This window comes from Glycine max, chromosome 2 (genome assembly GCF_000004515.6).
Source record: "Glycine max cultivar Williams 82 chromosome 2, Glycine_max_v4.0, whole genome shotgun sequence".
NCBI lineage: Eukaryota > Viridiplantae > Streptophyta > Magnoliopsida > Fabales > Fabaceae > Glycine > Glycine max.
The window spans coordinates 16,894,383-16,921,521 of record NC_016089.4 but is presented as its reverse complement, the minus strand read 5'-3'; the positions used below and the strand labels follow the sequence as shown (position 1 = coordinate 16,921,521).

Here is a 27,139-nt window from a genome sequence, read left to right as displayed (position 1 = left end):
GGTTATGGCTACCATTGAATTATCAAGTAGATATGGGAGCAAGTCAGCAAAGGACACCGGAATTGGGGTGAATTCTACAGGCTTTTTCACTGCAAAATTCATTTCTTAGGGTTATGTGCTTTCTCCTTGAGTTTTCTACTTCCAATCCCAAAGCATTAACAATCCAAGTAAGTTCCTTAATTCTTTTTCCCTTTTTCTTGTCTAAACTTTAGGGTAGAAGACTTCAACTGTAGTTTTAGATTTTTAGGGTTTTTATGTTTTGTTAGAATTAGTTTGAGATTAGGACTATATACGCTTGTATACTGTATTGAGTATGATGCACACATTGCATGTCTGATATGCCTTTTAGAGGCTTCAAAAGTGCAAGAAAACGAATTGTTTTCTGGAAAACGCGATGAACTCGCTAACCGAGCATGCTGCACTAAGCGAGTTCATCAGTACTCATTATGTATATAGGCATTCTCGGAAGAACTCACTAAGCGCGCTTACCGCGCTAAGCGAGTTCATCTTTTGAGGATGAACACTCATCCTCTTGCTGAGCTACCTGTGGCTAAGTGTGGCTGAATCGCTAAGCCCAGGTAACTTAGACAATTTTTTGTTGTTAGTTGCATGCTAAGTCGTGCTTTCCTGGGCCAAGCACGATTTGTTGCGGCATCCACTGAGCTAAGCGAGCTTGGCTCGCTAAGCTCCTAATACTTAGTTAAATTTTCGAAGAGTTGGTGCCGCTAAGTGCAACATTCAAGGAGCTTAGCGTATATCCTTGTGGCAGATGTTCAACTTAGTGGGCGTTGTCCAGCTAAGCCAATTCTGCTGAAGCTAAATTTTTGCAACTTCCGCTAAACGGCTCCTCATGTCGCTAAGCGGTAGTGTTTTTTTTTTTGTAAAGGCCAACGAAGCGGACCATGTCTCGCTAAGTGGCCAGTGTCTTTTTCAATTTTATTTTTCAGTTTTTGAAATTTGAATAACTTGTGTCCTGATTAATTGTTTGGTTCCTTTGTCTGTAGATGGCTTCTAGGAAATGTAAAAGTATTGGTTCAAGACCCACAACACAGTATGACACAAGGAGATTCTCTTCCTTAGATGCTTGGACCAGATACACAGATAATGTTCTAGGGAGAAACATTTTACCTAAGAGGAAGGTAGAGCTCTATCACACTGAGCTAGATGACTTTAAGGCTGAATTGGAGAGGCGTAATTTCCATAAACGCCTCACCAATTTAGTCGATGGGAGCATAGACCTGGCTTTTGTGAAAGAGTTCTATGCAAATTTATACAGTTTTGAGGACCGTCCACCAAAGTAGTCCAGAGTCAGAGGTCATTTGGTTAAGATTGATGCTAACAGTCTCAACACATTCCTAGAGACACCTGTGGTATTAGTTGAGGGAGAGACTCTACCCGTATACTCCAGATACTGCAGGTTGCCTACAGACTTTAGAGAGATAGAGGCTGCCTTATGCATACTTGGCCGAGGGTTCATCTTGAACTCTAAGGGCAATCCTAGGAAGATTCTCAGGAAGGATTTGACTACACTAGCTCAAGTGTGGAGTGTCCTCTCATACTCCAACTTGGCCCCCACATCACATACCTCTGATTTGACAGTAGATAGAGCTAGGCTGATCTTTGGCCTAGTCTCTCACTTGGATATGAACATAGGAGTGTTGATCTCTGGCCAGATGACCTCTATAGCCCAGTCTAACACTTCTAGACTTCGGTTCCCTGCTCTGATCACCCTATTATGTAGGGCCAGAGGGGTTGTCTCTGACAGTCTTACCTTTGAATGCCTGAGCCGGGTCATTAACTTGGCCTACATCAGGAAGAACTGTTAGAATCCCGATGATCTAACAGTTTCTATCCGAGGGGCTAGGAGGGCGAGGGCAAGGCCTGTTGAGCTTCCTTCTACTTCTGCAACTCCTACTCCAGTATCCACTTCAACAGCCCCTTCTGTCCCAGCTCAGACAGATTCTCAGCGCTTTAAAGCCATGCTTCAGAGCATTCATTAGGGACAGATCATTTTACTACAAAGTTTACAGGTTGTGGCGCCTCCAAGATCTATTCCTTCAGTTGAGCAGTTTAGGGAGATGGTAGACTGACCCAGGACCCAACCTTCTCTTTATAGGGAAGATGAAGGTCCCACAGCCCTGGTACCTCAGCATATGGAGGAAGAGCCATCTGAGGCCACCATCCCAGAGCCATTTGATATAGGAGAAGAGGCAAAGGAGACACAAGTGAGACAGGTAGTTGATGCCACTCCTGAGTGATCCCTTAAGGCTACTTCAGAGCCTTCTGCACCAGTGGTAAACCTACCCTCACCTCAGCCTGCAGTAGACCCCTCCACTCCTCTTCTAGAGATGTCAGAGGACCCGACTACACCAGTCCTAGCTATGGACACTTCTCCTCCAACTAATCCAGTGCTTCAGCTATCAGATGAGGAGGATGGTCAAGCACAAGACACCCAAGACCAATCACAGGAATTTTGATTCCTGATGATACTTTTTGCTTTTTGATTTATTATTTTTATAATTTTGGTTTTTGTACAGTATTTCCTTTATGTTTACATACACTGCTAGTTTTATTTATGGGTAGTTAGTTTGCTCATCTTGAAGCATTTTGAACAATTTAACTTGGTTTTCAATGATATGGTAGTGAAGCACTTTTATTGAATTATGAAAATGGTTGTATGCTTTTATTTTGAATTGAGTGCATGATTGTGATGGAGTTTGTGTTCCTTTTCATGAGTTTGAGCAAGTGTGTATGTTAGACAAAGAAAGAACATGAATGTGAACTTGCAATTAGAATTGTTTGTCAGTAGACAGATTGATTGAGAAATAAAAGCTTGAACCAAAACCAGTGAGAGTGTGAACTTAAACTGTGAGTGAACGACTAGCTGTGAGTAATAATCTTTGCATGAATCTCTGAATTTTAGAATGAAATGTATAAATGAGAACATGATGAAGGCCATGATTTGTATATACACAAGCCTTTTGACCAAACAACTTACCTTGCAAAATAATTGTATCCTTTGCTCCTTTTATAAGCTAAATGATTTTGTCATAAATTGAACCCAAAACTTAAATAATTATCTCCTGATACCTTGCTTAGATTCTAGGAGAGCATATGGTTCAAGACAAAATTTACCCCAAATTTGGGGGAGTAAAGTCAGTTAAGAATACAAAGAAAAATGTAAAACATCAGCACACACAACAAATAAGTTGTATGTTAAAAAAAAGAGAAGAAAGATGAAAAGTGTGTTGATGTAACAAGGTCAAAAGCAAATGAAAGTGAAAAGCTAGTGAGCAAGCCAATTGTATTAAAAAGACCATTGGGATAAGTCTAGGATTTGTGCTTTCTTAGAATCTAAACCTTTGAATCCTAGAAAAACCAATGAATTTTTGTAGCCAAGCCTCACTACAAGCCTGAGAAAGTCCTTCTGATTCTGTTTATACATTTCTGACTTTATGGCATGAGATGAAATTCAAAGATTGGACCTCTTGCTAGTTGTTATTAATGAATAGCTTATACACTTGTGCTTGAGTGAAACAGTAGTCGTGAGACTGTGGTTTAAGCTACTTTTCGTGATATCTGTCTTATGATTCGCTCCATCTAATTGTTCAGGTTACATTTTATTCTTCTCTTTGGATAAATGCATACCTCATGAAAGATAAGTGATGAGGGCATTTTACTCCATTCTCTTATCATGCAATCAGTAACTTTTGTTGCACACACCTTTGTACATAGTCATTGCATGTCATTGTCACTTGAGGACAAGTGAGATGTTCTCTTTTTGCTTGAGGACAAGCAAAATGTAAATTTAGGGGAGTTGTTAGTTGGTGAATACGACTAACTTTTGTGTATAAAACTTGTATAAATTGTATCAAACTCTTCCAATTTATGGTTATTTTGTAGTGTTATAAGTATTTTTTGTTAAGTATAGGTAATAAATACTTAGTGCTTCCATTTTGGATGTTTAATAATCATTTTCTCTCAATTTCAGGTTAATTAGGCAAGCTTTGAAAGTGTTGTTTTTCACCTTCTTGCTAAGCCAATCTGCTGGCTTAGCGAGCTTCCGCTAAGCGCAACACTCATGGGCTAAGCGCAAGGAAGACTCTGGAAGAAGATGAGTTGTACAGGTTCACTAGGTGCACGACTTCATCTCACTAAGCACACCGCTTCAGTTCATCCGCTAAGCGAGAAAGGCACGCGCTAAGCCGAAATTCACTAATGTGTGCTAAGCGGTCCATAAGTGCACTAAGCGCACGAGCATGAACAAGGCCACCTATTTAAGCTTGAAATCAAATTTTAGAGGGAGAGTTTGGACTGGGATTCAGAGCTTTGCATGTCTAGGGTTTCTAGAGAGAGAAAGGTCCAAGTTCCAGAGAGTTTTGAGAGATTTTGCTGTGTGAAGATCTATAGAGACCAGAGCTTGAAGCAGGAGCCGGTTTGAGATCTTGAGATGAGTTTGTGAGTGATTGTGAGATCCTAGAGGTGAAGGAGAAATCCTCACCACTTGTATTTTTGCAATCTTTCTTCTTGTTCTTCTCTGCGCTATATGCTTTGCACTCCCGTATGCCTTTACCTTGATCACGTAGATGCATATTTTGTTAGGGTCATTCAACAGTGGAAACTGGTCTGACTCTAAAGTCCTTGATAGTGCATGGCTAAGTTGTCGTACTTTCACGAGGAATCAGGGTGCGATAAGTTAGTTGTGTATGTGTGTCTTAATGTGGTCTTAGTTGAGTTTAGTCTTACAAGAGGAATCTGCGGACAATGCTTGATCAGGATTAGGCTAAACTATCATGAGGAATCAGGGTGTAGTATCTCAGGAGACACAACAAGGACACATGAGCATTGTTAGAGAGAGAATATTTTTTCAGCATCAGACACCTATTAGGAAGACCAACGTGTTTCTACTTGTTTTTACACAACAGACACCTATCAGACACCCTTTTTGGCTTCGATGATGCCAAACTCGAATTGTCATTCGAGTGCATTTAGAGAGTCTTCAACGTAGAGGCTTCTCTTTCCATTTGGAAAAAAATCGATATTTTCGTGCATTCACAATACCGATTTTATGAAAAATCGATGTTGTCAGTGAACCGCAATATCGATTTTTCTTAAAATCGATGTTGGTTTTTACATATTTTACATTTTTTTTGTTTATTTCTTATGATAGGACATAAGTTTTTATGAAAACCGATTGTGTAGTTTAGTTTAACATCGGTTTTTATGATTGTAATGCTGAGATATTTATTTCATATGCAAGGAATCGATATTCGGTAAATATTCTTAGGATTCTCAAATGCGAGGAATCGCTTCAGGGTGATTTAATGTGTGCATCTATGATGTTAGAAAATGATTCATATGTATTAATATTATTTGGTTACTAAGGGTATGAACGATTAAATGCAATCCTATCTTTCTCTTGAATTAATTAAATTCATTTTACTTGTTTTCATAATTTTATGTATTTTCGACGCACTAATTCCGTTATTTCTGCTACTTTCATTATTTCCGTTAAACCCATGAAATTTCAATTAAATTTGTTGTACATAACTATTGAACTATTTACTTTTATCAGGAGAAACCAAGTAACTCAAGTCCCCATAGACACGATCTCTTTTATAAAATCTATAACATGAGATGACATTGGTACGCTTGCCAATAGTCTAATAGCGAACCTTGGGTTTGATAAGCCTTTGAAGAATCGATCAAGGACACACCCATTCTGGAGTACAACGAGGCAGACCTTAGTATTTGTAGACAATTCTTAGTTTGTAGATAATAGCTTGTACATAATTCATAGCTTGTAGATAATTGTTAGTAGGAGCTTCTGGTCCATGATATGGTGAAAAAAATTGGGAAAGTGATAAAAGATCAAATAAATATATGTTGAATATTTTTCATATAAAGCATTAAAATAACTATAACTGCTGTTTCCACGGCAATCGGAATCATTCAACGCACAAACTATACATCATAAAAAAATAAAGGATAAATTCTTGACCTTGCACAGTGAAGATCTGTAAATAGGAACCAGCCATCGGCAGACAACATAAGATCTGACTCTGTCAGAAATAATAGGAAAAAAAATGATAGATGTAATATGTAATGAGATGGAAAAAAATATAGAAGAAAAAAATAAGATTAAAGTACGATAGAAGAGAAAGTAAATATAGAGATTAATAAATTAAAAATGTTAATTAGTATATATACTGTAGAAAATTAAAAGTAAAATTAGTTTTCTGGTGTGACTAGAGTGCATATCTTTTTCCTCACAAATGTATGTTGAATATTTTCTATATAAAAAATGGTAAAATATCTACAGCTGCAATCAAACGACAATCTAAATCATTCAAAGCCCCTGACATAAAAATAAAAATCAAGAAATAGAACCCATATTACACTTACAAGCTTGAAGAATGAGTCATAGGTGTTTGAATCGAATTCTCTAGAATCTATAGTTTGTAATTGCAGAATCAAATTCTATCAATTGTTTTCATATATGATCAATTATTTGAACTTAATAACTTTCATTTTACGCAAATAGCTACAGTGCAACGACAATATCTATTTTAGGATCCCGAAATGCATCACCACATCAATTATTGCTGCACGGATGACGTTTTTCTACTAGTATCTACAATCTTACACAATATAAAAAGAGTAACGCCATCGTAAATGAAATGAATTGAGACACAACGAAGACAGGTAGGGAAAAAAAAAGAAAAAAAAAGAGAGTAAGTGACAAATGTAATATTTGATATGATGGAAAAATAAGAGAATTGAGAAAAAAACGTAAAAATGATATGAAATAGAAAATAAAATAAAGTTCAATAGATATACAATATTAGTATAAATATTTTCTAGTCAACAAATAAAAAAAATAGTTTATGTATTGGATGATTAATTATTATTAAAGTAACAAGCTCTTCCTGTACAGTGATTTCTAAATAGATAATCATATTTTTTTTTACATTATCCATGCATATTTTTTTCTCTCGTAAATGTATGTTGAATATTTTCTATATAAAAAATGGTAAAATAACTATGACTGCAGTTAAATGGCTATTTAGGTTGTCTAGAAATGTGATGTTACGGAAAATTAAAAGACAGAATTTGGAAAAAAATAGAAAATGATATTAATATCTAAAAATAAATAAATTAGAGTTTTGGATTTACATTCCGTATGAGAGATTTTATTAATTATCAACCAATTAAAGGTATGTAATGGGATGGATCGAAAAATGAAGAAAATTGGAAAAGCACTTAGATAAAAATGATATAATATGCAAAAGTAAAATACAGTTTGGATTTCATTCAGTATACGAGATTTTATGTTATGAACCAATTAAAATCAGTTTTTTTATAACTTTTAGGATAATTATTAACAAAGTTAACAAAAATAGCATATATGATAATTTATTATTAAATGACATTAGTATTGACTTTTTATGATGATTTTTAAACTGTCTTATTGGTTCTCTTAGAAATCATCTTAAAATATGTCTTTTTTAAAAATCTAAAAAAATTAAAGATTTGAAGACGGTTTTTGACAAAACTCTCTTAGAAGTTGGACTTGCTAAGACACTTTTTTTCCATAAAACATTCTTTTTAATTTTAATTTTGTTGTTTTTAATGTCTCTTTAGTTGCACGTTGTACATCGCCATTATCATTATGCCACAAAAACTTGAGCTCACAAAATAAATACACAAACTCCATATAGATCTATATGTGTAGTTTGATTACACCAATCCAAATATAATATTCCCTCCAAATACAAATAAACTCACTACAACTTACTACATTGAAAAGAGGAAGGTGATCTCGACTTACTATTATCAACCTACACAAAACTTCAATTAAACATTAGTGCAAATTTTCTTTAAAGACAAAGAACATATGACAATTTTAACACAGAAGTGGCACTACTAAAAAAAAGTTATTCTATGTCGGTTAAAAAAACTGTCTTGGAATATATTTTTTTTTTAAAAAAAATTAAAATATTTTGAGGGTATACATGCCTATGTGAGTATCTAACCTTACAATATTGTAGTTTTTCAATTTAGGGTGCAGCTCAATCCCTCAAATCCTACAGGGCTCAGATAACCAACTAAGCAACATCTTGTGATTAGTGAACTGATATTTCCCTTATCAACTGATAACAATCATTTTATTATTAATGAACGACATTAAGAATTATAACATAGACTCTGATGCTATCATAAACATGTTTTTCAACATTAGAAAACATCCAAAATAACTCTTGCATAATTCAAGAACAAGTTATTCTTATTCAGAAACAACTTATAGATATTAAAGCAAAGGCAAAAGGATATGTCATGAAAGCAAATCCACAAATTAGATTAAGTTTCTCTTTAACTGAACGAATGAGTTCTACCCGCAACCCTGGATTGCTTCCACAAACAATAGGACACACACTAACCACATATAGAATATCAAAACAGATCAGGGTGTATGAATGAAATTGAAAATGCAAGTTAACGAGAGAATTGGAGACAATAATGAAGCACAGCAAATAATTTCATATAATACAAATGTTGTTTTTTCATACCTTCATTAGATGCTCCAATTTTCCAGATTGATAGCTGAAGCAGTATATATTCTTGCATGCATTTTGCACATCCCATGAATAATATAACAATTTTTGGAACGATAATTGGAGAATTTGAAATATTATTTAAAAAAAAAAAGAAAATTATTGATTTGGAAAATATTGCCAAACTCACTTATGGTACTACAAAATTAAGCTAAGTAATATTGTGCTTAAGGAATATGGGAAAGTATCGATAATAAAGCTTATATGATGAAGCAGTTTACAAAATGTACTTAAAATCTTTGTCTACCAAATTAAACGAAAGAGCAGTGTCATATTATATACATAAATTAGGATACTTGTCTTCACCAACAAAATAAATCCATTCTCCTTTGGGTGAAACGCAGGTGGCAACAAAGTCTTCACTCTCTCTTTTACCAGATGAGAAGCTCTTCACAACCTATCAACTGATAGACAAATAATGAACTCAAGTCTCATACCTTGCAATTAGATCCTAACATGTTGTTACAACATTTCATTGTAAGAATAAAAGAAAAGAAATGAGAAAAAGTATAACCCAAGGTCTCCAATCCACATGTAAGTAAATTTCCACCTTTGGCTAGCATGAATATGAGTTACATATATACTTATCCTTGTCAGAATAGACAATTCATTATGAAAGACAATGGAAACATCCATAATACTAATATCAAGACATTAACTAAATAAATATAAACAAAATAACTTCCAGTCATCCATTGTTTTATGTATACCTATCCTTGAAGGGCCATGATATATATGGATGACATTTTGTTACAAACAACAATGTGATCAGTATTCTTGGGGGAAATGTGAACATAATTGATAGAAGCATCACCTCCCTAACAGTCCAAAGAAATTAGAAATTAGGAAAATGAACAAATTTGCTGGGATGACATCAGAAAATGGAATAGCAAAAACCCATAATCGTAAATTTTTGAAGACACACCCTTAAAGGTGGAGGTGGCTTAAAAGTTTGTATATGGTCTGTAGTCTGCACATCCCAGACCTACAATAAGGAGGAGAAAATACATCTCTTATGTACACCAGATAAATAAGGAACTTCAAGGACAATGCCAAGTAACAGACCTTGATTGTATAGTCACTTGAGTCAATAATTACATGACTCCCATCATTTGTAAAAATTGCATCATTCATATGCAATGTATGGCCACAGAACTCTTTCAACATCTTTCCAGATTTGAGGCCATGGATTTTGTATTATAAAAAGAGAAACATTTTCAATTAACAATTGCTAACATTTTATTAAAGCATTTCACAATGCTAAGATATAAAATATGTTGCAGTAATAAAGCATTGAAGATTTGAACAAGGAGTTGTGCTCTGAATTAAATAGCAGCACAAAAATGAGTAATTTCATTTGCATCCCCTCCAATATCTATAATGTGAATCATCTCCCAGGCTCTAGTGCCACTGTTTGGAAGAAGAATGAAGAAGAGGCTATGACGAATTTGTAGTACATGAAAAAGGATATGTCTCACTTGAAGACAATGAAATAATGATAATATCAAGGAAAAGGCGGACCATTCATATGCTTTTAGCTAGCAGTTTAACCTTTCCAGATAGTTAGTACATGAAAATTATACTTGGTAGATTTGTTTTAGCAATTGAAAAGAAAAATATATTGCAACCAGTAACCACCATGCTTTCCTCCATTGGCCACAATGTCAACCCCACATTTGTATGGTGGATTTTAGGCTTGCTACTATATACCAATAATAATGCCAACTTCTAATCACTCAGTCATTCATGCTCTGCTTGTTAACATGTTAAGAGAATCTTTCAAGCCTAAATGTCATGTCAGGTGGCTAATGGTCTATAAACGGTTATCTCTAACAAAATAACATTAAATAAGTAAAAATTAAATGAAAACCTTGTTGTTCTATCAAATGAAGTGCTTAATAACTGGCTTCCATCACGAGAGAAGGAAACACTTGTGACACCTTGAGAATGAGCACGTTCAAGACGCCACAAGCATTGACTAGTCCTAAAACGCCAGACCTAAAATGAAGTGTGCATTGTACATTTTTTAAGTTTTACATATTAATAGTTGAGGTGAAAACATAAAAATTTCCAAAAACAGCAAGTCAGAAACTACAACATTGACAAGAACTTAAGACAACAAAAATTCAAGGAACCACAAGATAATGAGACAAAGTAGGACCATATGAGGTTATAAACACAAATCATAGAGTGAAATGGTATGCAAGATGGCCCAACATGCACAATAAATAATTTATACCACATTCATATGAATGTTCATTTTATAAAAAAATAATAAATATAAAAAGATGCCTATAATTAAAGACATAGTCATCACTAAAAAATAAAAATCAGCCTGTACACAATTACCAATAATCTAAGGCTTAATTTATAACTCAATAACAACAATCAAGCATATGGGGAGAAAAAGACAGCACAATTATCACCCCATGAAAAAAAAGCCATATGCAAGATATGAAGGTGGGACTGACTAAGCTATGCAAAATAAAGGTGACAAAGCAAAGACCTGAATACAAAAGGTCTGGCCGCCAAAAAAAGGACAGGTTTGGCTAATGGCTAGAAAACACTCGGGTTGTTGGGTGGTACTTGGTAGCCAGAAAAGATGAGGGAAGAATATGGATGTGCCCATGGAGGATGAGGGGTGGCTGGCTTTTCTGTATGGATGAAGGGATTCTAATCCTAAAATGCTACTATTGCAAAAAAATGGTGTAAAATCACAAAAATCTCCCTAAAAAATGAGTGGCCAATGCTGAAAAAGGGTAGACAAAATATGTGATTTCGCCATTGCCTAAAGTTGCAACCACTTCACGATTTTGTCCATAAAATACCACCATCTAGATTGCAATCAGAGCAAAGCAAAAACACAATGCAACCACAACTTAAAGCTGTCAGAGGCCAATCTTCCCCACATCATCACTATACTATAGTTGCACAATTTGATGCTATTCACTATTAAGACCTGTGCTTCATAGCCATACAATCTAAAATTCACAAAATGAATTATGTTTGGTGGCTCAGTTCTATTTAACAGAAATATCAAAGTTATACGTGCAGTGCACACCTTGAAAATATAAAAATGTACAAAATCAAGAATACAAGAATTTCTTCTAAAGGTTAGCTCATGCAGCCTTAAATGCAGACAAATATTACTCACTTTAATCTTTCCATCTTGAGACCCAGATGCAAGCATTTTTGAATCTCTGCTAAAGTCTGCACAAAGCACAACATCATCATACATCATGAACACTTCCTACAAGTTCATAGAATCAGAAAACGTCCAAGGCATAAATTGATAATATTTAAATTCTTAGACTACATAAATGAAGCAAATATGTTCATAACTTCATACACTTAGTAAACACAGTGAAGAGACAGATCATCAAAACAAGTCATCACGCCATGAGAGAAAAGGCAATCCCATGAGTAAAAGGTGTAGTCTGTGAATAAATTTATATTTATATATACAAGTAATAATTTCCCATCATAAATTTATATTTAATTTTCTTACAACTACATGTTCTATTAATTAAAAAACATAAATTTTGTAGTATAAATCTACAATATTAGATTAACAAGGTCAACTAAATAGAACATTTGTATTCATCATCATGTTTTGTAGAGCAAATCATGGGAACCACTAGCATGTGCAGACTCTACATTAAAACAAGGCTCATCATCAATCTTATATTTGTAATAAATCTTATGAGAATCCTAAAACTGCCTAAATACGGGGACCTATGATTAGGAGTAGAACCAAACAGTCAATGGATACCCTCCAACAAATGGTATCAAGCATACTTAACAAGGTCCAAGTGGAGAAAGATGAAGGCCCAGAGGCAAAGGCACTACTAAGAATATTAATCGTTGCTGAAGGCCCATGCCAAATATGTTCTTTTTTATATTTCTATTTTTTTCATTGTTATTTTGGCCCAAACTGGTTTGAAGGCCCATGTCTATTTCTACTTTTTTGTTCAGATACACTATATGTATTGATTTTGTTTTCAATACAATGACTTTTGGCATTTGATAAAATTGTGAGAAATTTTCTCTGGGTTCCTCGCTGAACCAATCTTAGACTTATCGAGGTAATCCTTGTGGCATCTACTTGAAGTGGCATCATCCAAAACTCTGTAACCTGTATCAAGCGATACATTCCTAGTAAGGATCACATCATCTGGTATCAAAGCTTTGGCTCTTGTTACAGGTTTTATCCTATCCAATTTTTATTTTTATTTTTCTCTTTGTAAGTTGTCTCAAATTCGTGTTTTGTTTCGTTATTTGCATTCTTGTTCGCGTCTTGTTGGGTTCTTGTTTTCATTCCTGTTCTTGTTACGTTCTTGTTCTTGTTTCTTTCAAATTTTGCATCAAAAATTCTGTTTGAATTTTGTTTCAAAATTTTGTTACAAATTCTGTTTGGGGACAATTTGGCTTATTGCAAGAATTTTGGAGTTTAGGGTTTAGTAGGCTCTTGAATCTATTTGCCTATTTGGCTATTGAATGAATTGCTTGATTGCCTCTTGAATTTGGACCAATGGGATTGATTGAAGAAAAATCTATTATCCTAAACGAATTTTGAAAAAAAGAAAGCATTATATAAAAAATAGTTGCAGAAAGTTTGAAAAACAAAGTGGGTGTTTGATCTTTGAACACGGATTTGAGGCAGTTAGAGGCATTTTTTTTTGGCAAATTTGTTATCCAAATCTGTTATTCAAATCTGTTATTCAAATCTGTTATCCAAATCTATTATCCAAATTTATTATCCAAATCTATTATTCAAATCTATTATCCAAATCTCTTATCCAAATCTATTATCCAAATCTCTTATCCAAATCTGTTATTCAAAATTGTTATCCAAATCTCTTATCTAAATCTTTTTATTAAATTTGTTATTGAGTTTGTGATAATTAAGTTGTCTTTCCTATTCTATTACCTTGTGCGCCCAATTTGATTCATCTAGGAACTTAAGAGGAAGTGAGTGGTAAAAGGAAAGAGTGAAAACATCACACAAAAGCCTATATTGAGAGCATAAAAAACGAGTGTGCTTTCATCAAAGAGAGAAACACATGAGTAGAGCGTGGTGAGGTCCTGAAACCTTTGCTTAAATTACTGCAAATTTTTCTGTTCCTTAATTATGGTAGGAACTGGTCACGGTGCTGGTGAATATCATCAACTGGATGGATCTCAGCGTTTGTTACTGGATGTGATGACTACACAGATGCAATGTTTGCTGAACCGTAACAATGAAGAGCTTTATGGACGAATTGAAGGATTGGAGAACCAACTGAATCAGAATGCTAGAAGACATTATGGTGGGAATAGAGAGGGCAATGATGGACCCATGCAAAACAGAATTGAGGGAGTAAAACTCAATGTACCTCCTTTCAAAGGCATGAGTGACCCAGACGCCTACCTTGATTGGGAGATGAAGATTGAGCATGTATTCTTCTGCAATGATTATATTGAAGAGCAAAAGGTGAAGTTAGCAGCAGCTGAATTCTTAGACGATGCCCTTGTTTGTTGGAATAAAAATCAAAGAGAGATGATGAGAGAGGAAGGGCGGGAGATAAATACATGGACTGAGATGAGAAGGGTTATGCGAAAGAGGTATGTTCCAACTAGCTACAACAAAACCATGCGACAAAAAATCCAGAGGCTGTCCTAGGGAAGTTTAACTGTGGAGGAGTACTACAAGGAGATGAAGATGGCACTAGTGAGGGCCAACATTGAAGAGGAAACTGAGGACACAATGGCTCATTTTTTGAGTGGCCTAAATCCTGACATTAGAGATGTTGTTGAATTATAGGAGTATGCGGAATTGGATGACTTGCTGCATAAGGCAGTCCGGCTTGAGCAGCAGCTGAAGAGGAAAAGTGCAGCAAGAAAGATCTCACCCAACACTTTCAACCAGAACTAGACCAACAGATTCAAGAAGGAGGAAGGTAACTCGTCCAGTCCATCAACACAGTCTCCACATGAAAAGTCAGTAGTGTCCAGTATTGGAACCAAGCATAATTCTGCCTCATCATTCAACACTAGTACCAGAAACATAAAATGTTGCAAATGCTTAGGCAGAGGACATATTACTTCTGACTGTCCAACCAGGATGACCATGATCATGAAGGCAGATGGAGAAATTACCAGTGAATATGAAATCAGCGAAGAAGAATGATGGAAGCTTGATTGTGGGGCTTCTATGGAGGCTGGATCTTTGAGCTTCAATGAGGTCTTTCAATGGTGATTTTCCACCATGGAGATGCAGCGAAAGACAAAGGAGAAGAGGTGATAGGAGGCGCCATCCACTAGGGAATAAGCCATGATAGAAGGAGCTTCACCACCAAGATGAGCCTTGGATAAGAAGCTCGGAGAGGATGCTTCAATGGAGGAAAAGAAAGAGGGAGAGAAAGAGAGAGGGGGGAGCATGAAATTGAAGGAAGAAAAAAGGGAGAGAAGTTGAACTTTGAGTTGTGTCTCTCAAGACTCTCATTCATCAAAGTTACAACAAGTGTTACACATGCTTCTATTTATAGACTAGGTAGCTTCCTTGAAAAGCTTTCTTAAGAGAACTTCCTTGAGAAGCTTCTTTGAGAAAACTTCCTTGAGATGCTAGAGCTTAGCTACACACACCCCTCTCATAACTAAGCTCACCTCCTTGAGAAGCTTCCTTAAGAAGATTCCTAAAGAAGCTAGAGCTTAGTTACACACACCTCTTTAATAGCTAAGTTCACCTCCTTGAGATGAGAAGCTAGAGCTTAGCTACACACCCCCTATAATAGCTAAGCTCACCTCTATGCCAAAAAACATGAAAATACAAAAAAATTCCCTACTACAAAGACTACTCAAAATGCCCCGAAATACAAGACTAAAACTGTATACTACTAGAATGGCCAAAATACAAGGCCCAAACGAAGGAAAAACCTATTCTAATATTTACAAAGATAAGCGGGCTCATACTTAGCCCATGGGCTCGAAATCTACCCTAAGGCTCATGAGAACCCTAGGGCCTTCCCTTGGATCTCTAGCCCAATCTACTTGGAGTCTTCTATCCAATGCCCTTACGAGATAGGATTGCATCAAAGATGAAGTGGAATAAGAGCTTGAGGAGGAAGCTATGCAGGGTGATATGCTAATGGTGAGAAGGCTCTTGCAAAGTCAGATGCAGCCACTGGACGACACCTAAAGTGAAAATATTTTCCACACCAGATGTACAATTAATGGTAAGCTTTGTTGTTTAATTGTTGATGGAGGAAGCTATACCAATGTTGCAAATTCTAGGTTAGTGTCTAAACTAAATTTGGATACTATGCCCCATCCTAGGCCATAGAGACTTTAGTGGCTTAGTGAAGATGAAAAGGTAAAACTGACTCAGCAGGTTGAGGTGTGTCTCACCATTGGAAGATACAATGATAGGGTGATGTGTAATGTGGTTCCAATGGTGACAACTCCTATACTGTTAGGAAGACCATGGTAGTATGACACCAAAGCAGTGCATGATGGCTTCACCAACAAGATTTCTTTCTAGCACCATGACTAGAAAATTATTCTTAAACCTCCATCCCCTAAAGAAGTATGTGATGACTAAATCAGAATGAGAAAAAAGATAGAACAAGAGAAAGAAAAGAGTGAAGCACCAAAGAGGAGTAGGAAAAAGAAGAGTGATACACGTGAGAGAAATAGTGATACACATGAGAGAAAGAGTTATACACATGAGAGAAAAAGTGATACACATGAGAGAAAATTTAATTGTTTAGCAAAGGCGAGCGAAGTGAGGAAAGTGCAACTTGCTCGTGAGTCACTTTATCTACTGTACTGCAAAGACAGTAAAGTTTCTGCTGATAATTCTAATAAATTAACTATTTTTGCTTCTCTTAGTGTTGAACTCTTATTGTAGAAATTTAAAGATGTCTTTCCCAAGGAGATTCCTCATGAACTACCACCTTCAAGAGGCATAGAACACCAAATTGACCTCCTTCCAAAAGCTTTATTGCCTAACAGGCCAGCTTACAAAAGCAATCCCCAAAAGACTCAGCATAAGGATGCACAGGCTAAAGTTGAGTATGTGATAAGATTGCATGACCAAGTGGAGATGCAAATTGCAAAGGAAAATGACAGCTATGCCAAGCAAGCCAACAAGAACAGGAAGGAAATGGTACTTGAACCAGGTGATTGGGTTTGGGTACAATGAGGAAGGAGAGGTTCCCTAAACAAAGGAAGTCCAAACTTTAACCTAGATGAGACAGACCTTTCCAAGTACTGGAGAGGATCAATGACAATGCTTACAAGATCGATATTCCAAGTGAGTATGGAGTACGTTCTTCATTTAATGCTGCTGACTTGACTCCATTTGTTTTAGGTGATGATTCTGAAGATTTGAGGGCAAATGCTTTCCAAGAATGAGGGAATAATGAGAATCCTAAAACTACCCAAATACAAGGACCTATGACTAGGAGTAGAACCAAACAGTTAGTGGATACCCTCCAACAAATGGTATCAGACATACTTAACAAGGCCCAAGTGGAGAAGGATGAAGATCAAGAGGCAGAGGCACTACTAAGAATATTAATTATTGTTGAAGGCCCAAACTAATTTGAAGGCCCATGCCAAATATGTATTGATTTCATTTTCAATACAAGGACTTTTGGCATTTGATAAAATTTTGTGAAAACTTCTCTCTGGGTTCCTTGTTGAACCAATCTCGGACTTATCAAGGTAATCTTTGTTGCATCTACCCTGACTTATATTCGATCTCTAGAAGTGGCGTCATCCAAAACTCTGTAACCTATATCAAGTGATCCTTTCCTTGTAAGGATCACATCAAAATCACATGTTCACACAAATTTTTTTTGCTATTGAATGAAAATAATATGTAGAGAAAATTGAATATGGTCTACCCAAGGATGAGCCAGTTGCTCCTAAGGGTGATGCTCACTCTTAACTAATCGAAACTTGCTTCAACTGTTTTCTCCCACACTATATACCATATTTTTTTCTCCTATTTTTCTTGTAAAATTATTTTTATGTTGTCCATTGTGTGGTAACTACACTCTTTCAAGACTTACTAATAATGTGACTTTGAGTGATATTGAAAGAGAAAATAAGTTTTCAAGCATCCTTGCTCAATGAAATAGTAATTTAGAGGAGAGTGACATTATAAAAAAGTATTTAATATGGGTAGACAATGCCAATACATGTAAATGAAATCTTACCTAGATTCCTTCATCGAACAAAATTGTAGTTCAGGAACACATTCTTAAGTGACAAACCTTAACAGAAATTGTATATGTCTTACCTGAATGAATCGATAATACTCTTATTCTAGTGAACTTTTGCTAACAAAAAAAAAATATGAACTTTGATGTACTAAGGAGAGGAGTAAGTGTTTGCTGCAAAAACCACTTTACCTTGACAGAAACGATTGAATGATCAAGAAATGGAAGCATATTGGGATGATTGAATAGTGATGAAACACGAATCTCCTCCCTGACCAACTCCTGTTGTCCATTGTTCTGAATGAGGACCTTTTTCATAGCATAAGTCTCATCATCTGATAGTATATGGTTAATAAATTAATTTGAATCCATAGAATAATATAGTACCACCTATTTTAAAAAAATTCCACCAAATACTTTTAGTTTCTACAATAACATGACACCTTCTTCATCACTAAAAATAAAAATTGAACTCAGATTCAAAAAGATAGAACCTCCTATTTTCAATTGCAGCAAGGAAAATTAAATGTCTTATCAATTACTATGGCAAAAGCGATAAATAGGACAATCATCACATCTTACAAAATAATTTAATCGGTCGATGCAACAACAATAGTAAGCAATCGCTACACAACAACAAAATTGCACACAAATCTCTACGAGTAATAATCCACAGGTTCCAACATCTAGATTCACTAAACCTTCAAAAAACAAAGAGCTCAATTCATAAATTAAAATTACATTCACAGTTTCTAGCATACGTTAAACTGCAACAGAGTTGCATAAAAATATCTAGGAACAAGCACATGCTCCGACAACAGAATTCGATAAACATTAAAAAATAAACAACAAGCATAAATTAGAATCTAGCTCTAACAAATAATGAAATATCCATGGAAAAGCAATTTTGACATTTGTCTAAGGAAATGCCATCACATATCAAGAAAAAAACAGATCAAGCTACAACACGGTCTAACAAGGTCAATTTCAGAAAGAAAGAAAAAGAGTGAGGGAAATCGAAATAGGTTAAGCAAGGAAGCTGACTGGAGAGATGAGAGGAGCCTTTGAGCTTCTTGGAGAGGCCACCAGTGATGGCAGAATCATTAGGAACCTCTTTGATGAGGTAGACATAGGCAAAGCCATCTTCTCTGAACTTGCGAACTATGCGGAAATGGTTCTTGTTGATGCAAACATTGCCTCCACCATTAAGGGGCTCCGTCAGGGGGCTTTATGTGACAATGCGGTCCAAGAGAGTGTGTGGCTAGTAGAGCTCCAGGATGATGGAGTAGGAGTCAGCGTCCTCGATGGAGTCCATGATTTGGAGGATGTTTAGGTGAGGAGAGAGGAAGCTCATGGCCTTGGCCTCCATTTTGATGTAGCGACGGTCCTCGTTGAAGAGGCTACGCTTGTTGATGAGTTTAGCATCATAGGATTTGTTGGAAGTGCGGTGGAAGCAGTGGAATACGGTGCCGAAACAGCCTCGCCCAAGTTGTTCAAATACTTGGTATTCTTCTTTCTTCACAACTGCTTCTCTATACATGCTTTGTATGGCTTTTCTCGCGATCTAGAACATTCGAAGTGAAAAGTGAGTGCAGGAAAAGAGGCGTGAGCAATATAAATAGGGATAAAAACTGGTCCTCCTTCAAAGACGGTTTTTGAAAAAACCTATCTTTGAATATTCGATTTCAACGATAGTTTTTGTGAAAACCGTCATCGTTTTGTCGTTACATAATTTAAATGTTCTTTATATTTATGAAAATGCCACGATCTTATATACTAAGATGATTTTGTAGCGATTGTCATCGAATGTGCGTCATAAAAAAGGATTATTTTTAGTTGTGTGGGTGCAATTGGGGTTTTCTTCGGTTTTGAGGTTTTGGTTCTTTCTCTTTGGCTTCTTTCTTTGCTTGCAGGTTCTTCTTCCTTTCTTTCTCCTATGATTATCCTTATATTATTGAAGTTAAGCCATAAACATGGGTTTCTAAGAGAGAAAGGAAAAGTAAAGACAATATGAATCGTGGACACTCATATTAAAGTCAATTGTAAATCTTACAAGACAAGAAATTAGTTTCCATCATTTTATGATCGTAAAAGGGGAATTTCATAGCATTGGTACGATTGATTCTTATTAGATGTACAACCATTCATGAGTTTTAGCTATTCATGATAAATATAGGACTCGTAAGCATGTTTACTCAAACAAGCAATAAAAAAATTCCATTAATTATGTGGCCGTGAAAGTTGCCTAAAAAAAGTTTTGAAAAGATATAAACCAAAGTATTTTGGTGGGAATAATCGATATATATTCCTCTATAAGAATGCTTTCACGAAAAGAAAGAAAAATGACATCCCCTCCCAACCTTTTATGTTGAAAAGTTATTTAAAATCAGAATGCCAACTACGATACCTCGATCATAGTCAGTGAAATTGAAATCGTATCTATTCTTGGAACTCTAGACATGGTCAATGAAAAGTTATTTAAAAATGACATCCCCCCTCCCAATGTTTGGTTTAGAGTGCCCTCTTGTTGCCGATTAGCAAGGTCTACCCTCGACCTCACTGGTTGTTCAGGCACTGTTGCTACTTCTACTCTTTCGACTCCTCCTTCCCTACCTATTCAGTAGGTTTCTGGTTTTCCTACTACTATGGTTACTACACTGGTCTCTTCAGTCAATTCTGTCGTGGCTCCTCCATCCACCATTGTTACACCTTTGCTGAGTGTTGGTGTGATGACCACTAGTGCTCTAGAAATGCCACCTCTTTCTTCTTTAGTGCCATCAGTGGCATCGACGTCGCCTTCCTCCTCTTCTCGCCCAAGTGTCTCCCTAGATCACATCTACATTTCTCGTGATACTAACTCAATGTGGAGCATGGGGTATAGGTCAGAGCAAAAAATCCCAACTTTGTGTCTTCTCTTCACAAGAACCTTATTTAGTCGATTGGGGTTCAAAATCCCATTGATTCTACAAAGGTCTTCCTCTAGAGAAGTCTAGTGATTTGGGAGCAAAATGGGCAATGGTACCAGGAAGCTCTGAGCAAGGTGGCATCCTTAGAGGTTGAGGTCGCTAAGTGGAGGGCCACTGCTCGAACTTTTTGGAGAGTGGAGTGTTCCAAAGTGGCCAATTCCATTATTGTCTTTGTTGAGGCCGTTTCGTCGAACCACCAGTTGTCATCCAAGGTTGGTGGTGTTCTTGCCAAGTTGTTGCACACTAGATAGGATGGTGATGAGATGTTTGAGCTCTGTAAGGGCTTGCAGGGGGAGAAAAATGACTTGGCTGGCAAGGTAGAGAGCATTGTCGTTGAGAAGAATGAGCTCGCCAAGGTGACTGTAGACCTCAAGGCCCGATTGAAGGAGTCAGAGTCCAGGTTAGAGGAGTCTGAGCTGAGGGCGTCAAAGGAAAGGGAAGCCAGCAAGGAGTTAGAGAAGGAGCTGCTGCTATACAAGAAAGAGGCCATGGAGTAGCATGAAATTGGCTTTTACATGGTTGTCAAGCAAGCCATGTTCTTCGCCAAGGATCTTGACTTGGGTCTTTTTAACCCATTCAAGGAAGTGAAGGACGGTGGATTTCTTGACAAAGAAGAGATAGCTATCATGAAGGAGGATGATGGCGACGAGCACGACGATAGGGCCAATATTTAGGCTGCCATCTTTTATATTTTTCTCTGTACTAGATTTTTGGCCAAAATATCTCCATAATTCTGACAATGGATCTACTTTTATATTGTATTTGCTTTCCTTTGTTGACGAATTTTGCTCTGTTATATGTCTTGTATGTTGCATTTGTTTATGCAATGCTCTATTGCTTGTGGTAGTAAGGATAGGCTGCCCTAATAAGAGTGAGATCTTGACGATGTAGGAAGCAAGACCTTGGCAGTCTTGTGTGAAATAGAGAGCTAGATGACCTAAGATCATCTCGGGTTTGATCTCAACCTAGTTAAAGGTCTTGTCAATCATCCGATGATGCTTTCTTTCGCTTTACGAAAGTTCTCACCTAAGGCCGGTGAGGACTTAGTATGATTTCCACCTTCTTGATGGTCTTGCTGACCAGTTTGGTGGTAGTTCATTTTGCTTTGTGGAACCTGGAACTTTAATTGTGCTCATCGTAGTTCCAAAAGAGTGAGCTTACCAAGGGCGGTCCATGGGTGTATATCTGCCCCTGAGCATGTTGGTTTCAAGAAAAATAATATTTTCAACTAATGGGATGCGATACATCAAGTATTAATAAATGATAGTATCGATTTATTAGACTTATGTTGTTTGAAGACCTAAGAAGTGTGAATCTCAAGCATGAAATTTATATGTATGTATTTGTGGGATGTGATTACTAATGATGTTGTTATTGATGATAATATTGATAAAGAATCATGTAGTTATTGGTGATAATATTGATATTAGAATGATGTTGTTATTGATGATAATATTGAAATGAAATGATGTTGGTAATGTCATTGAGATGAGATGATGTTAATGATTAATGATGATAATGTCATTGAGATGAAATGATGTTGATGTTGAAAATGAAATTGAGATGAAATGATGTTGATTTTGATAATGACATTGAGATAAGATGTTGAAAATGTCATTGTAATGATGTATGTTGTGTATGTACATGGGGGGTGTAGTGACCATGATGGATATCACTGGTGGGGGAAAATAGAGTGGTTAAAGAGTTCTAAGCATCTCTGAAGGGGGATGGAATAGAATCTTTAATTATCCACGGTCAGTGCATTGATGGTCCCCATGTTTCATGCTTCATGAGGGGAAATACATGTGCTTGGGGGCATGTCACTCGGTTTGGAACTCCCTTGAGACTTAGGTTGATCACCATGGGGGGGGGGGGGGGGGTTGCCTGTGCATGACAGGGTGACCTCGACACTTGCTACCTAGTTTTCCTAAGTGAGAGTGTCGCGTGGACACACTTAGGCTATTTCCTGACAAATGGTACCACATTGCATTTGAGAGTTGAGGTCAGGTGCATGTAGCACAGTGAACATGATTGATTGGAATTATGGAAAAGTTGATGAAAAGTTATTAAGTGTGTGTTGTATTAATTGATAATTGTGAGAGCATGGTACTTGTTATTATTTCTCTTGCTAATTATGGTTATTTGTAATTGTTGGTTTCTTTTGTAACAAACTCACCCTTGCAATTTTTGTACCATTTTGTTGGTACTTGTGATGATCGTGAACCTATCTTCATGGGAGCATATAGACAACAATAGATTACATGTAGTGAGATTCTTTTGTTAGAGCCGCCAAGCCAATGTGATGACGTTGGGATTATTTTGGGCGAGTGATGTGTTTTGTTAATCAACTCCTCAATAGTTGGTTCTATAATTCTTTTTTATTTGAGGATGGAAATTACATATTTAATTATATGTATGAAGTAATTTACCTTCGGTCATGTGAATGATGTGTATTGAGTTAATATATTTGTATATATTCATTTAAGTATTTGTGCATTATTTAGTGAATGTATATCACGAAAAATTTACTCTCGTTTTTCATAAGCAAATTAATGGGGTTTTAATTTTTAAAAAAAGTTGAAATTTACACGGTTTAGAGTAGTGATATCATAGCAACGAGGCGAGTCTTTACAATCTACGGGTCGTCCACCCTTTAAGGCGGTGTATGTGGGAGAGACTAGGATCGTCTTAGGTGTTGACAGTGTGTCAAGGGTGTGATTCCCTTGAGTACACTCATGCATAGTGTGGGCACAGTGTCCATCACCCTAGGGAAGTCCCACATGAGCCTCCAACTAGTTGTGGTTGGCCTTCAGCTTTCTGAGTTCCTCCTCATGACGCCACCCAATCTCCACAATGCGGGTTTGGAGTTGCTAGAGAGTATCGGTGTCTATCATAGTTGTTGGGGGAGGATTGGAGCCTTCTAGAGGGGTCCTGCGTCTGAGGCTAGACCGCGTGCTAACCATTAGTGAAAGAAAGGCTGCTGGGAAAGTTTTACTGTGGCCCCACAATGGGCGCCAAATGTACTTACCAAAATCTAGAGTGGGCCGACGTCAGGGTGGATGTGGCCAAGGTGGGCTCCACGATCTCAAACATCAGACTGTGAGTACCCTTTCTTAGGAGGACAAGAGGAGGGACCTACAAAACAAAGGACTCTGACTCTCAAGTAAGTACGTGAGTTAGGAGAGAATGAGAGATATGAAAAAGGTGAGATAGAACCTAGTACTCATATAGTGGAGTAGGAGCTTCAGATCCTTGTTTGTAAGGGTTGTTACGGTGGTGCAACAACCCTGCAAGTAATTGCTAGCTTGTAGATATTAGCTAGTAGATAATATGTGGCTTATAGATAATGTTTACCTTATAGATAATTAGGTACCTGCCACTTGATAACGCAGTTGTAACATTATCATGAATATTGAAATATTTAAGTATTAGAGATAACTTGACTGCCTAGTGGCCTGGCTGCTAAGGGCGAGACGCCTGTGCTCCTCTACCAAGGTTGACATGGAGGGTCGGCATGTGTATTGAAGTGCCACGTCGCTTGCCACATCCATTTTGTGGACCCTTGATAGTACAATTGGAAAAAAGACACTTGTTACTATCAAATTCAATTTTATGACAACTACTTTTTATGATTATAACAGCTAAATTTATATTAGAGTACGAAAAAGATTAAAATCAAAATTTAATTTTATAAGTTCATAAAAGCACAAAGCTACCTGCACTATACAATCTACACCCAGTATGTCAAGTCCACCTGCAGCAACATCCATACATAGAAGAATTCCATTTGAAAGGGATGTAAGTGAAGCTAGTGCTTTCTCCCTGGCATACTATATGGCAAAATAAATAAGTAACTATGTATGTAAACAATAAGAAGCTGACAAAATAATGGGAAATCAAGAAAACAATGCTGATTAATAGAATATTATGCTTCAATATTGAAAAATGCTAACATCCAAAATTGTACCTGCTTCATCTTTCCATGTAGGGGAATCAAGGAGAAGCCTTTCAAAACAAAAAGACAAGGAAGGATAGCTCCCTAATAATCAACACATGCACAACTCATGAAATATTTGCATTAGAATTATCTCTGATAAAATACTCTTCTACTGCACAATTCACATCATTAATTATCAATGTGTATCTCACATTATAATTTTTTTGGGAGATTCTTAATAAGGATATCTAGTAGCTATGATGGCTTCTTATTTGCCTCGCATTCCGAGTATTGCAAACTAAAAAGTATGAGAGAATGAATATAAGCAAAGTATAAACATAGTTGTGCATCTATTAGCAATACATGAAACCTATTATATGGATTCTAGTAAGAATGTAAGACAGAGAACCATGGGTAAATTACTAAACAATGTTGAAATGATTTTGCTAGTAAGGTGAGAAAGTGAAATCGTTGGCCAAAGTTACATCTAAACTGCAGCATTAGTGCATGCATCATAAGTTTTACCTCAATGTTAATTTTTGAAGGTGTTTTGAAAGATTCTGGTTGTTTTGATGATGCAAGACCATTTTCTGATTTTGTTTGTGCTCGAACTTCAACTCTCACAGGGTTCCTTAACAGAGAGGGAGAGTACCTGGCTTAACTTGAGAGGGTGTTGTTTGCCAGTGATTTGGAGGTTGCCACTGACAAAGACAAGCATGCCGGTGTTGATGCCGGAGGGCTACCAGTTGACGCTGGAGATGGAGTGGTGGCATTGCTGGAAAGGGAAGGAAGTGAGCTTAGCAACAATGTTGGAAGCACCCTGGATCTTCTGCCCTTTGAGGGTAAGCATGGAACTCTGCTGATACAGATTAGCTAAACCACTCCGGCTGGTGTCGAAGGTGTTGTAGTAGTGCTCCATGAATGCCTTTGCCAACGCGTTTGGATCCATCTCTATTCTGTATTCTCTATTTCAATTTATGAAGACGATTTACATAAAACCGTTATTGTCATCTTAAAATCAAAGATGATTTTTTCAAAAACCATTGTGGTAAACTGCAAATCAAAGATGGATTTTTAAAAAAATTGTTAACACCTTCTATCAAAGACAATTTTTATAAAACTATCTTAAAAAAGTTGAACTTAATTTCATAAATGTCACCACTTATTTTTTTACATCAATTTTTCAAAAACCGACTTAAATACAATAATGTTAAAACACATTTTTTTAGTAGTGAATAGAATGCAATGACAATTTCTATGTTGATGTAGTATGCAACTAGAATTATAACTGCCGTATCTAGGTTTCTTTAATTAATTGCAAAATGCATCACGACCATATTAATTCACCAGTGATATTTATCTGCAATTTTACGCAACATAAAAAAAAAGTGATGATAAATGTACACCCTAAATGGGGTGAAGTGAGACAGAAAAGAACAGATATATATATAAAAAAACAGAAATATAATATATGATATGGTGAAAAAAAAATAAGAAAAAAATGGTAAAAGTGATAAAAGAGAAAATAAATATATATGTTGAATATTTTTCATATAAAACATTAAAATAAGTATAACTGTAGTTTCAACAGCAATCCGAATCATTCAACGCCCCAACTATATACATCATAAAAACAAATAAAGGATAAATTGTTGATCTTGCTCACTGAATATTCTGTAAATACGAACCAGCCATCGGCAAACAGCATAAACACCTGAGAGCTGACTCTCTCAGAAATAATGGAAAGAAAAAAATGGTAGATGTAATATGTAATGAGATGGAAAAAAATATAGAAGAAAAAGATGAGATTAAAGTAAGATAGATGAGAAAATAAATATATTGATTAATAAATTAAAATTGTTAGTATATATACTGTAGACAAATTAAAAATCAGTTTTCTGGTGTGACCAGAGTGAATATCTTTTTCCTCACAAACGTATCTTGAATATTTTCTATATAAATAACATGGTAAAATAACTATAACTGCAATTAAACAACAATCTAAATCAGTCAACGCCCCTGACATAAAGATAAATATTTATAGTTTGTAATTGCAGAATCAAATTCTATCAATTGTTTTAATATATGGTCAATTATTTGAACTTAATAACTTCCATTTTACCAAAATAGCTACAGTTCATGGACAATATATAGTTTGACATAAGTACGCAACAGCAATTACAGCTGCGACATCTAGGAATTTACGATCCCGAAATGCATCACCACATCAATTATTGCTGCACGAATGACGTTATCTACAAACAAAAAATGAAAAAAATAACTTATAAGGATAGAAAAAAATACATGGCTTTAAAAGAAAGAAAGTGACATTTCTAAACACAAACAACTATTTAAGCCTTAAGTATCAACTATAAATTAAATTTAAAATAAATAAAGAATGAAATTATAAGATTT

General features: G+C 36.1%; 1 long non-coding RNA gene across 1 annotated transcript; it reads right to left on the bottom strand.

The window, feature by feature from the left end:
- Positions 1-23,231: 23,231 nt before the first annotated feature.
- On the bottom strand, positions 23,232-25,802 carry LOC121173112 (uncharacterized). Its single transcript, XR_005887323.1, has 4 exons — positions 24,755-25,802; positions 24,504-24,617; positions 23,816-24,348; positions 23,232-23,730 (listed from the first exon to the last, which is right to left on the bottom strand). It is a non-coding gene; the product is annotated as an uncharacterized lncRNA (long non-coding RNA).
- Between the last annotated feature and the right edge of the window lie 1,337 nt (positions 25,803-27,139).